Here is a 13,287-nt window from a genome sequence, read left to right as displayed (position 1 = left end):
CTAATAGGAATCATGCTTAACAAGACAGATGAACTGATAGGAACCATGCTTAACAAGACAGATGAACTGATTGGTACCATGCTTAACAAGACAGATGAACTGATAGGCACAATGCTTAACAAGACAGATGAACTGATTGGTACCATGCTTAACAGGACATATAAACTTATAGGTACCATGCTTAGCAAGACAGATGAACTGATTGGTACCATGCTTAACAAGACAGATGAACTGATAGGAACCATGCTTAACAAGACAGATGAACTGATAGGAACCATGCTTAACAAGACAGATGAACTGATAGGAACCATGCTTAACAAGACAGATGAACTGATTGGTACCATGCTTAACAGGACATATAAACTTATAGGTACCATGCTTAGCAAGACAGATGAACTGATTGGTTCCATGCTTAACAAGACAGATGAACTGATAGGTACCATACTTAACAAGACAGATGAACTGATAGGTACCATACTTTACAAGACAGATGAACTGATTGGTACCATGCTTAACAAGACAGATGAACTGATAGGTACCATGCTTAACAAGACAGATGATTTGACAGGAACCATGCTTAACAAGACAGATGAACTAATAGGAACTATGCTTAACAAGACAGATGAATCAATAGGTGCCATGTATAACAAGACAGATGAACTGACAGGAACCAAGCTTAACAAGACAGATAAACCGATAGGTACCATGCTTAACAAGACAGATAAACCGATAGGTACCATGATGGCTACCATGTCAAAACGAGATACGATCCTTTACTTAACCGAGACGCTAGTGATATTAGCGCTGTTTGTGATAGCAATTCCTACGAATGTAGCTTCCACGACAGGAAGCCTTCGAATATAGCTTCCACGACAGGAAGCCTACGAATGTAGCTTCCACGACAGGAAGCCTACGAATGTAGCTTCCACGACAGGAAGCCTACGAATGATGTGAACTTGCACAGTCCTGAGGATGTCAACTTGAATTCTGCACTCAAGCGTTTAACAAAAGCTGAGTCTCACGGAGAGAATCGAGTATTAGCAAACTCACCAACAAGGTCTGGATTCGACGTTTGTTCAGATACCAAGATCAGCGAGATACTGATCAGGAAAACCAAATGAAATATATAATTTATGACATTTTTTTTCAACTAATAGCTAAATTGTATGGATAAATGTTACTCAGCATATACAAAAAAATATTTTTTCCTTTTAATATAATTTCCCTTACATTCTTGTATTCATCATCATAGAAATTAGTCTCGAGAATAGGTGTCAGCAGTGAGATGAACCACAGTCATTCTACGAGATAAACCACAGTCGTTCTACGAGACAAACCACAATAAACCACAGTCGTTCTACGAGATAAACCACAGTCGTTCTACGAGATAAACCACAATAAACCACAGTCGTTCTACGAGATAAACCACAGTCGTTCTACGAGATAAACCACAGTCGTTCTACGACTTAAGAAAGGCAAGGATGTATTAATTTTCTTATAAATCAAAGACGTTACTTCAATAGAGAAGATGATAAGATTTTACGCGTATTCATGTATCAATCTAGTCATACATGTTTAAAAGTCACTTAAAATATGCCAAGTCGTTGGTTTTCCTGGCTGATTAAGGCAGCCCCTACTTCCTCTAATAGCACTAGGGAAGAGGGAGCACTTGTGCAAACTTCCATATGGAATAAGAAATGTGCCTTTATCTGTGTGTCTTTGATTGATGAATTGTTTTCAAAAGAGTATATTTTTGCGAAAAAGAAAACCTTGCATCATTAACTTTAAAACAAAAGATATTGTTTGAAACTCGGTGGTGACACAGATGGTCGTAACTGTATGTGTTTTTAGCCTACCCAAATCGCCCCAGTCTAGCACAGGACGAGCGGTCAACCGTGACCAGCGACAATACTCGCCAGTTCGGCAAGGACCAGTGTTGTAAATATTACGCACGCAGGTCACGGCGGAAGTGATCAACTAGAGTGGTCAAGAAGGTTCGAGAAGGCCAGTTGAGACGCTATATAAGAGAGATTTGTTTACTCTGTGTTAATGTTGTCGCCAATTGTGATGTATTTGAAATTAAACTGTTACTAATACTTAGGAGCTTTGAGTGGTGAGGTTCTTTAAGTTCGTTGTGTCGTGTGGTGCAGTCTGCAGAGAGTCTGGATAGTGGAGATTCGTAGCAGTATTTTTTTCAAAAGATTTTTAAAAAGCCATTGCACTAGAACTTTGTAATATTTAAAATATCATAATATCAGATTTTTAAAATATCTTTCTAGTTTTTTTTTTTTTTTTGGGGGGGGGGGGCTTAAACGAGGGCCGGAACAACCATGCAAAACTATTAGCGGCTTTTTCTTTTTTTTTTTAGTTGGGGGGGGGGGCGGGGCTACTAAGTAATGTAGGGTAATTCTTACCCTGTTAACAGCATCACGTGATCATAAAAGCCAACGATGCTACTCCCGGAGCCTATATGTTAAATGCTTGTAGATTATCTATCGCTGTGTCCGCATTCATCTCATCGTAACTAGCGTCCCTGTCTATAAAACTTGAAGAAGCGACCGTCTGGGGAAAAAATCGGTGACTCTTTATTGTTAGGTATTTATTCGAAAAGGAAAAAAAAATTCAAACAATTTGTAAGGCTCTTCAATGAAGAACAGCACATATTAAAAACGAAGGCAATAAAAAAAACTAGACATTCTGGACCAAGATAGAATACATAAATAAATCACTTTTGAGCTCACAAATGTCAATTCCTCTCTATCCGGAAGAAAGAAAGAAAACAATAGAGTAGATTAACCGCGGAATAGACCAGCACGCACTACAATTTGGGATAGGATAGAATTATCTTCAGAACAAATGAGGGAACATGCGAAACATGTAAAACAAAACATTACCAACATTTTTTTTTTTGGTACTATATTTATAGATTTAGATTTCGGTTTATAGGTCAGTAATTAGTTAAGTCATTGGTCAGTAATTAGTATAGTCATTGGTCAGTAATGAATAAAGTCTTTGTTAAGTAATTGGCCAATACTTAGTAAAGTCATTGGTCAGTAATTAGTATAGTCATTGGTCAGTAATGAATAAAGTCTTTGTTAAGTAATTGGCCAATACTTAGTAAAGTCATTGGTCAGTAATTAGTAAAGTCTTTGGTCAGTAAATAGAAGTCATTGGTTAGTTATTAGCAAAGTCAATGATGCTTATTCTTAAATCACTGTGCTCGGATATTTTTTGTTAGTCAAGTTTTTTTTTTTAAAAACTACTTCTATGATTTCAACAAGTTAATTGTGTTTGATGGAAATATTTGTCATTGCTGAAACGTTTATTTTATTGTAAAATGTTGTAAAATGTTTTATAATTTTCGGATGTTCCTTCAGAGTTGAAGATAATTACTTCCTAGTCCAAGCCTCCCGCAGGACGACGGGGGATGGGAGCGGGCAGGGTTTGAACCCGGGACCATCGATGAATCTGAACGAGAGTCTAGCGTGCAAACCACACGACCAGGCAGCCATCCTGAATATTGAATGGGGTTTAAAAATATTAACTCTAAACAAATTCAATATTGTTTTTCTTATAAGCACCTCCAACCATCTACATGTTATGTTAACTTAAGAAGCAAGAAGGTCTAATTTACTATGCATACATCGTAACTCTCAAATTAAATTGATGAAACTTTAAAACTTTCAGGCCTAAAAAATTGACACAGGCCTTAGAAAGTAAAAAAAAAAATTCTACAGTCTAATCCAAGCAATTAATATATATTTTTAAACAACAACTCCGCAATATGCAATGAGAAATCTCTCGCATTCACTTAGACACACCCACATAAATCTTGTGATGCTACTCATTTTGCCGAATCCCTTCCGCTAGCGATCGTTTCCACCCGAATGCCACGTTGAGGCAGAGTACCCGCCTACCCGGGCATCATAGACCAGCGCAACCGAATCAGAAACTGTATTAGTAATGAACCATGCTAAGATAACTCGTTTAGAGCACGTGAAAGGAAGCGGTCAGTAAGTTCTAAGGTCGCCTTGTCCCCATACGAGGACAGACCAAAAGCCGCACACCGCACATGAACTAGTTCTCTTTCAAATCCTTGTCCCGATCTCCCTTTATGCAGAACGCGACATTCATAAAGAATGTGGTCTATTGTTTCCACAAAAAAAAAGATTAATTAAAATTGAACTCCCAGAGATAGAGTAGATGCAAAATTTAACTGTTGCTGTGGTCGACAGTGAATGAGAGCGTTGTGTGGCCAGCCGAACGACCAAATGCTTTTACTCTATCCAGCTAATATTAGGCACAGATTAAACTTGAGTGAGATGAGAGAAGTACTCTGGATCCATAAGTTCACCAGGATTCGAACTCATGACCCCACTAACGACTCCGCTATTGTAGCTAATTAAGTTATAATCAATTATATTCATTTTATGTCTACAGAAACCTTTCTTGTTAGCTGTAAGCTGTTTAAAATATGTTAGATACAAGAGAGGCTTCATTTTCATGAACAAAATGAATTGATCATAGTAATTTGATTACCTTTCCATTTGTAAGATCTGGATTTTTATTGAAAAAAAACACAGGCGTTATGGAAAAAAAAACAGGGCGATATACTGTGTTCTAATGAACAACGTAAAAATATGAACAGAATAACATTGGAAGCGTGGTCGAGAGGCCAAGTGCGCTTAGCTTGGCTACCTAGAAGGGGGCTCGAGGTTCGACACCCGACTCGGGCAGAGTTGTGTTTACTGAGCGCCTAAAGGCAGCACGGAAAACCAACTCCTAGATACCCCCTCTGGCTCACAAATGAGATAGGACCAAAAGCGCTCTGAGCATGCTATAAGCATGAAAGTAGCGCTATATAAAGGCAATAATAATAATAACAAGGTCAAGGATGCAGGCTAGTAAACAATCTGTTTCCTTGTATAGCGAGACATTTTATCTTCAGCTCATTAGAACTACAGTACCATACTATTTGTGAATAGTTGTGTCCATTATATCCCTCTGGTTAATAACATAATTTCTTATAAAGTTGTCAATGTGATAAACACTGACCAATATTCAGCTAAATACAAGACAAAGAATGCACCAAAAGGATGTCGCGTTTCATTATAAAATAACATGTGTGTGTATGAGTGAAGGGTGGTCCATTACAAGTCAAGACTACATATCGTGGACTAGCCAGTACTGCCTAACTGGCCCTGTATTGTTATGGCCCAATATATACAGCATATGAATTACGACTATGACTAAGACTGTTTTATTGATCCATGAGGAAATTTGTTGTGATTACAAGGACTCTTTTCTCATAAGTAGAAGTCTGCAGAAACTAACAGATAGAGAGAAGGAACACGAGGAAACAAGAAACATAAGGAACACAAGGTAATTACTTCAATTGTCATATGACAATTAAGTAAAGCAAGGAATCAGCAGTACAATGGGGAGGAGGGGACTGATTTAAATAATGCTACATATATAAGATCACAGACCTACATAATAATCATAAGGCTTTTGTTCGAGTCCGAAGATTAATGAAGAATGCAATATTTCCCGTGGCTACTCAGCCCCAGCTGTAGCCTACTTATTTTGCCAAATCCGGAGCAGGCAAAAATATTGTCCGCCGGCGGTCGATTAAGATTTTCTTTTCGTCGTCTACGTCTGTCCTCTGTCGCGGATTTTGATTTGGTCTCAAGTGTGTATATAAAAAACATGCAAAAAGAAAACTGAACCACTTCCACATGAACTGTCTAATAAAAATACTTAATGTTAAATGGCAAGAAAAAATAGCCAATACTGAAGTCCTTCGACAAGCGGCCTGCAAAGCACCCACACAATCTTGATGCAGTTCAGGCTTCGATGGGCAGCACCCATCTGCAGAATGGAAGACCGCCGCATCCCTAAACGACTCCTGTATGGCCAACTAAGGGAAGGAAAGCGCTCACAAGGTGGACAAAGCAAATGCTTTAGGGACACCCTCAAAGCTTCTCTGAAAGCCTTCAGCATTGCTACAGCCACCTGTGAGACAGGCGCATGATTTAGACTTAGAAGACGATCCGATGCGAACAGTTTTCCTAAACATTAATTTATTAAGCTCTTGAATCTATAATACATGGGCACCCTGAGGGGTACATTGTGATGCACTTGAACCCCCCACCGGATTTTGACTAAATCTACATCTTCGTGATAAACCAAAAAAGAAAACAGTTCTGGAAGATGCATTTCATTATAAAATTATTTTTTTTTAAATTGGCTAAAACGTGGCTACTCAGAATTCAGAGGCGCGCACGTACATGGTTGGCCATCCTTTCCATATGCCTAGACTAATCACTACTACATTAACCAGTGGAAGCACTAGTAGGGCCTATAATAGGTAGTTCGATAAAAAATTCAAACTCACAATATACTAATAAAACCTATATGGTTGAATAGGGCTTGAAAAAATATTTCCAACCATACTAAATTTATCATTGTATGACAAGTGGAAGGGGAGATATTAATTTTTATTTGAGAGGAGGAAAGTCTTGATTTTTTAGATCCATGTCATTTCTGTTCACTACCGGAAGTTGAATCAAACTGGGAAATAGGTCAAGAGTATTTTTTTGTTTGTGCTGCCAATTTATCTAATTTTGTGACAAGAATGATCCTCAATTTTTTTCTAAGTTTGTTTTGAGTTTCTCTTTATTGCATGTAACATTGAATCAATTTTGAATGTATTGATAGGATTAATAATTATTATTTAAAGAAATATAAGTGTACTCTTAATGAATATATAGTAAAACACTATTTGTAATTGAAAAGTACTTATGTTTGTTAAAAATTCATTTTGAAAGATTTAAATCTTGAAAGAGAATTTTTTTTTTTATTTAAGTGTCTGGTATCTATACTTTTAAAGTATGAATTAATTATTATGCTGAAAATATTATTTAAAAAATTGAAAAGTAATGCTTTGATTTTAAGTAATTTTTTAAGAATGAAGTAAATAATTTTTAAATCTATATCAAATCTGCAACACAAGTTAATGAAGAACATAATTAATATTATGAAAAAAATAGATGCATTCTAAATATTAATACCTAATGCATGATTTTATATAAGAAAAATGTCTAGATATTCTATTTTATGGGTTGATTATTAATCAAAATAGATTTTTTTTATTGCAACAAATGTTTGTTGTTGTTTTTTTTGGAAATAAAATAGCATATTTACAATCATCACTTAGACATCAGCAAATCAATCAAATAAAATTAAAATACATTTAAGGAAATGTAAAATAGTATCACAGTTAAAGAATAATTATAATCTCAGCATCATCCATAATTTTTCTAATAGGCTATGGGTAATCTCACAGATTCTTAGATTATTTGCTGTTGTAAACAATATATTTTCTTTAAGAATAGGCACACCAACATCTTTCAAAGCAGCTTTTATTCATTTGCCATTTCATTTCTTGCTCATCTGTCCACACTAAATTAATTTAATAATAATTTCCCCACATCTTTTTCTTGCTAAACAAAAAGAAAATGTATCTCTTGCTCATCTCTTTTTTAGTGCAATAATAATTTCCCAACATCTTTTTCTTGGTAAACAAAAAGAAAATTTATCTCTTGCTCATTTCTTTTTAGTGCAAAGATAATGCAAGCGTTGTTGCCATTGACTTTTGTCTTACCATCTAAAAATAGCCATTTTAGCATTTGGTGCTTTTCATGATAATAAATTAAAAAACCTAAGATTCTTTCAGCCCAAGTATTGTGGTGAAGCACATTTTTTTATACATACTAATGGGCCTGATAAATCCTTTTGTAATGAGAAACTCATTAATATGCCCAGTGTAGACTGAGGTATAGTTTGATTTAAAAATTGAGTGGAGTTTACTAACAGTAGAGATATCATGGTTTGATAATTAATTTAGAGGACAACTAAAAGCATTAATCTGAGAGTTAAATAGAAACTCTGGTGCATCTAGCAATTTTTAATGCAGTGTAAAGTGTCCTTGATGTTTCACCTAAATGTGAAAAACAAACCATAGTATTGCCTTTAAAAATGTAATTCAATTTCTTATATTTTTGTATTTAACAATAATAGCTATATAATATTTTAATAAAAAAATCTTAAAATTAATAGTAATAAAATATAATAATAATAATAGTAAAAAAAAAATTATAGTGAAATAATAATAACCTAACTAGAGTAGTTGATAATTATATGATGCAAACAAAGCTTAAATTCTATGAACACTACCAATGACTAGTGGTACAAACTTATTTAAAAGATAACTAAGAATTTTTAAAAATTGTATAGATTACATTAAATCATATATTGTATTGAATTGGAATAATTAGAAAATTATTTAACCTTATGTAAAAATAATTAATTTTATATTTAGATTAATCAATTGCTTTTAAAAAGAAATTATTCAAATCATAGATGGTTATAAATAGGGGGCCGATTGAGATGGATTTAAATACGTACTGACAGTGATGGATGTATATATGTTTTAGCAAAGCTCTTGTTTTCATGGATAATTTTGTTTCTGCCAACTTGTCCAAAAATATAGTGTTCAGTGCTGAAAAATGTCAACTATCGATAATTGGTCACATATTTGAGTGAATCGAGAGGACTTCACTCGAAGACGTTTTTCTAATTAAATCTGATTGAAAATATGCTTCTAAGTTATCAATTACGAATCTTTAAGTAATTACCCAGATGAGCCTTTTTTAAAAAGTTTGAAATTCGGATTATTTCAATTGACAAACATAAAAACAAAAAATATGCAGTCATTTGATCTTCATTTTAATAAAAACAAGCCAACACTGGAATAATCGGGACATGCCATTTGAAAATATTAACATTCTAGAGCACATTGAGCACAAATTTTGTACAAAAAAAAATAAAAATGTAATTTTACTATGAAATTCAAAATACCAACGTTTATGGACCTATGCAGGTTTTATATGAAAAATGGAATACTACTTCCGGTGTTTATACGCGGATTTCGAACTCACTACCTATAAGGCACTACTTGTTCAGTTGCTACTTAGAAGTTAATTGATTTGATGGCGCGAACAAATGGCTAAAATTTCGATACTCAGAATCCAGTGCACCCCCTTGCGGGCACCCATGAATACAGATATGTAATGTGATTTCTTCGGAGATAAAATAGATTTTAAAATATATATTTTTAAGTTTTATTTCTTATTACCATATATTGTCATTGGAAATACGCCATTTTGATTTTAAGGCTTAATACTAGACTATCTCCCTTGAATTACTTGCCAACTTTTTTCTGTTGCTGTTTTGCAAACAAGCTTTTGTACTTTAAGCAATAACTAAAAACTAAATATAAATTATGTAATAAAAGTAATAGCATAGATCTACGAAGGCGAAAAAAAATAGAAAAAAATATTAACATCAAATATATAGCCCTCAACTTTAAGCTTGACATGTTGTAGTCATAGCGTAATTTAATATTCGTTGTTTTTATATAATATATATGTATATTATAATATATAATAAGAACAAATATTTACACCACCACATCATTCAAGTACAATTTCTTTCACTTTTTCGATTCCTAACAAAATAATTAATTACCAATAGTTAGCAAACAAATTGGCTAATTTTAAATGACTGCTTGATGCACAGGGTTAATTAGATACACGGGTAGGCCTGGCACACACAAACCGTAATAGAATAAAGAGAAATAATAAAACTATTGAATGTAAAAACAGTGAACGATATAAAAATAAGCAATATCTACAACAAAGTTGAGAAAGTCATGATTGGATTGTGGCATGGAAGGGAAGATTCGGGAAATGTTACAATGGCATCGGAGTGAGTAACCTTGTGATGGCTCCGAATAGAGACTGGGCCGATAAAAAATCATTGATTTTATTAAATCTCTTCAATGGGATAAAAGAGCAGCAAGATGAAATAGTATGAGTGTTACTACTTCTCTGGACCAAATAGGGGAACGAGGGGGGAGACACTGTGAGAAGCGTGCGAGGTTCGACACCCGACGCGAGCAGAGTTGTGGTTACTGAGCGCCTAAAAGCCAGCACGGAAAATTTCTCCCAGTTGCCCCCTCCTCCCACTGGTCCACAAATGAGATTGGACCATAGCTGAGCATGCTATAAGCATGAAAGTAGCGCTATACAAAAGCTATAATTTATTTTATTTATGAGTGTGACAAGCAGAGTGCATTTGTCATACATAACTGCTTTTGAAGCTGGCCGACGATATAGGATCCAAACTAGAGAGATTTGATCGGGACATCGTTTATGTTACGTCACATTTTAGACTTAGACGTCCGTTAAACTATATGTCGGTGAACTAACAAAGAAAGTGAACGACTTAGACCTCAGTTAAACTGTATGTCCGTGATCTAACAAAGAAAGTGAACGACGAGATCAGTATTGACCAAGGTAACTCACCGTACCTAGCCCTTCCCCTTTGCGAGCCTGCCGGTGATCCTAACAGTAACTGATGTAAAACGGAGCCGGCGCTGGCGAAGCTCCGAACAGGGAAAGGTGATTATATCACACCTAGTTCTGCCGTGAAAACTACGATAGTACGTGTCGGCGCGTGTTGAAAGGTACGGAAAAAGAAAGGGTAAAAATAGCCACCGGTACGGTAGAAGAGAAAAACTGTCTCCATAGCAGAATGTAAATACTAGTGGATTAATGAAAAGAGAGGGGGAAGCGGTAGGTGGAATCGCTACCCACCCCAACCACATATTGTTCAACAAATTTAGTGTAATAGAGGAGCAGTTTTCTTTTCTTGATCAGGCTACACTCGACCTATATCCCCCCCCCCCAATCTTGTAGCTGGACCATCCTTAGTAGCACTCAAAGAATTTTTTCAGAAAAAAAAAATCGCGAAACGTGAATTAAATCTCAAGCAGAACTCTACGTCCTCTCCCCTAGCTCTAATTGTAAGTCTCTACTACGAGTCAAGGTTTAGTCACAACTATTTAGATGTACTTGTTAGATGACATATGTTAGACATATGTTAGAAGACCGTTACGTCGTCCATCTGTTGACATAATGAAAACGTTATTTCTAGTCTCATGGATCGTCCATGAAGGACAATGCCGTAGGAGCTATGTGAATTTAACTTATTTGTTGATTTTGATATGAATACAGGTGACACAGGAAAGTTTATTATTCATTGCATATTTTAGGTATTCATTTTTTGCTTTTCTATTTCAATTGAGGCCACATTATTCACTTCGCATTGGGCCGCCCTATTCGTTTTACCTCCAATTATGTAAGGCAGGCTCTGCTTGTAGACAGCAGACTCCACTCAGCACTTTAAGGGTTAAACTTCCGTTTTGATTACTTTCGATTCCGCGAGGAGTGTGGTGTCTTCGTTTCCTTTTTTAAGAAGTGTTTTGTTTTTTTTTTTTGCATTTTTTTTTCTTTTTCTATGTCTATATTTTTGATTGAACGCAAGGATCTGGACGGTGGCTTGGTCCACCCACCAGGCACTCTGCTAATAAAATTGTCCGGATAGGCAGCAGTCAGAGCTTCGATGGCGTCCATCGTCGCCGCCTTGAGGCTCGGGCCGGAGGAGGTGAACCCCTTCCTATGGTTCCTCCCGACTAGTTATGGGAGATTTCAATCATCTTTCGTTGGATCAACACTTGCCAACATATACTCAATATGTTAATTGTCCCACACGGCACGATAAAACCTTGGACATGTGTTAAAGCAACATAGAAATGGCCTACACATCTCGATCGTTATTTCCCCTCGGAGAGTCGGACCACACAATCCATCTTACACCCACGTACAAACCGAATTTAAAAACAACAAAACCCGAGGTACGGTCCATCCAGTCATGGTCTGACGACGCTGTTTTACAGCTACAAAGTTGTCTGGAGCAAAACAGATTGGGGCATGTTTGTAAACAACTGCCCAGACAGATGAACTTACCACAACTGTTAATTCGTACATCCAGTTCTGTGAAAGCATGATTGTACCAAAGAAGAAAATTAAAACATTCAATAATAATAGACCCTGGATTACCAACATTGAAAATTAACATTCTGTCGTCATCGAGAAGTACATAGAAGTCTATTTATAAAGCGCTGGTTATGTGTATGTGTTTTTCGTGTGTGAATGTCGTTCGTATGTGCATCTATATTGTGCATCTATATTGTTGTATAGTAGTTACGCTGAGGTTGTCAATTGTAGTCAAACCGAATTTCCATTTGATTGGATCAATAAAAGTTATCTTATCTTATCTTATACTTTCTTTGTCTATTCTCTTTATACTTTCTTACTCTATTCTCATAATACTCATATTACTGCACTCATGTCTCATTCACAAGAAGGATTGCAGAGGCTTGTGAATGCACTGGCAGCTGCTTGTCAAGAGTTTGGCCTCACAATCAGCCTCTCCAAGACTGAAATCCTGGCACAAGGTGTTGCAGAAATACCAGTGATACACATTGGAAATCATACACTTGCTGTGGTGCAGGAATTAACATACTTGGGAACAACAATAGCAAGCAACCTAGATATAGACACTGAGCTGACAAAAAGAATAAGGAAGGCTTCTGCAGCAATGGCAAAACTCTCCAAGCGTGTGCGGGAAAATACCCAATTGACCACGGCAACAAAAATCCTTGTCTACAATACCTGCGTTCTGAGCACACTTCTTTATGGCAGTGAGAGCTGAGCAACTTACATGCGTCAAGAACACAGATTAAATAGCTTCCACCTACGCTGCCTGCGACGCATACTGTGCATCTTCTGGAGGGATCTAAAAAAGGACTGGGTCAATTTTAGTGTGGTAAATGTGTAATTAAACATGTTAAAGAAAATGAAATTAAGAAACAGTAAAAGAAGGATGTATAAATGGTAGAGACCATCCTCCTGTTTAGCTAGACCTCTACCGGCCTTTTTTGTTCACTCAAAAAAAAAAAACCATTAATAGTATGATAGTTTGTTAGTCGGAAGAAATTGGTCCATTCTGCCGTAAAAAGGAGGTAGACCATAGAATCGCGTTGGTGAAGAGGCATTAAATTGTTTTATTCAAAAGAACCTAGTGAATCAGTGGCGTAGCTAGGGTGGGGGAAGGGGAGGTCCACATTTTAAACACCCCAGGGCCCACCACTGGAGGGATCCTCCAAATGAGAGCCCGAAATTTGTTTTTAGATTAAATATTATTATTATAGCTTTTATATAGCGCTACTTTCAAGCTTATAGCATGAAACCCTAACGCTTTTGGTCCAATCTCATTTGTGGACCAGTGACGGGAGGGGGTATCTAGGAGTTGGTTTTC

At 36.2% G+C, this 13,287-nt stretch overlaps 1 long non-coding RNA gene across 1 annotated transcript in view; it reads left to right on the top strand.

The window, feature by feature from the left end:
- The window catches only part of LOC129924407 (uncharacterized), a 116,035-nt gene that overhangs the window by 84,571 nt on the left and 18,177 nt on the right, over positions 1–13,287 (top strand). The gene's annotated exons all lie outside the window — the stretch shown is intronic.

Source organism: Biomphalaria glabrata, chromosome 2 (genome assembly GCF_947242115.1).
Source record: "Biomphalaria glabrata chromosome 2, xgBioGlab47.1, whole genome shotgun sequence".
Lineage (NCBI taxonomy): Eukaryota > Metazoa > Mollusca > Gastropoda > Planorbidae > Biomphalaria > Biomphalaria glabrata.
The sequence above is the reverse complement of the archived record's forward strand: the minus strand, read 5'-3'. Positions and strand labels throughout refer to the sequence as shown.